Raw genomic sequence first — 1,261 nt, 5'->3', positions numbered from 1 at the left:
TGTTTCCTATTCAGACTTGTGCATGTTCCCAAATGTTCATCTTTTATTCTTTTTTTTTAATTCTGTTAAATGCAGATTACAATAATATGACATGCTTGCAGAATTCATGCCCATATCCTAACATTGTCAGACCTTGAAATAATGAATCAAGAAATATAATATTTTGAAGACAAGGCTTGTAAAAAAATAAATAAAAAATTAGAACGGAGTTGAGATTCCCTCTCTTCGGAACATTGTTGAAGCCGAGATTGAGGATAAAGATTGGGTCTAGAACCGATTGGAATAATTGGCACTGATTGATGAAAAATGATTGGCCATAGTTTGCCATGGGAAGTTGTACCAACAAAGAATGGCTTGTGTCTACAACAAGAAAATGAGGCCTATGAAATTTGAAATAGGACAACTTATTCTGAGACGTATCCTCCCACCTCATGAAGAAGCTAAAGGAAAATGGGCTCCAAATTGTAAAGGTTCACACATTACCCTCTATGTAGCATTAATGTTCTCTGATTGGGATGATGAAGGCTTTCATTCTCGCTATCCAAACATCATTAACCTTTTTGCTAACCCTTTTGAGCCGGTTACCTTTCTTTGATTACCCTCTTTGGAACCTAAAGATTTTATTTTTAAAAAAATAAACAAGAAAGACAAAAGAAAAAAGAAAAAAATGAAAATGACAAAAAAATGAAAAAAGAAAAAGAAACAAAGGAAAAGAAAGGCAAAAGAAAATAAAAAATATAGTTCTCTTGAACTACGTTCGACTTGATTCTGAAAGGATACGTAGGCAGTCTTCCTCTGGGGTTCAGTCATACCAAAACAAAAATCCACATTCCCCTAAAAGTGAAAACTGGGGCATATGTTAAATGGTTCGGTGACGGTTTCGCCTGAAAAATTTTAAAGTTGTAATTCAATCCAATTTATTTTTCCCAAATCCTTTTCAAGTCCTTTTGAACAATTGGCAAATATGTTCAAATTGGAGGGTACATTTACTATCTGAGACGACCAAAATGAGAGAAATGAAATGAGAGAGTCTTATTGGTGAAAACTCTCACGGGCACCGCAAGGCGATGGTAAGCAGAAAAATTGAAAATGAGAGAGTCTTGTTAGTGAAAACTCGCAAAGAGCACTATAAGGCGATGGTGAGAAGAGAAATGAGAGAGGTCAGCTGGTGAAAATCCGCAAAGGGCGGCACTGGTCGAAAGGAGGATCCTCACAACCAATGGCATCAACACGACCCTAAGCAAGGTTTCTTGGTTTCGAG

The sequence above is a fragment of the Nicotiana tomentosiformis genome, chromosome 9, assembly GCF_000390325.3.
Source record: "Nicotiana tomentosiformis chromosome 9, ASM39032v3, whole genome shotgun sequence".
Classification (NCBI taxonomy): Eukaryota; Viridiplantae; Streptophyta; class Magnoliopsida; order Solanales; family Solanaceae; genus Nicotiana; species Nicotiana tomentosiformis.
The sequence above is the reverse complement of the archived record's forward strand: the minus strand, read 5'-3'. Positions refer to the sequence as shown.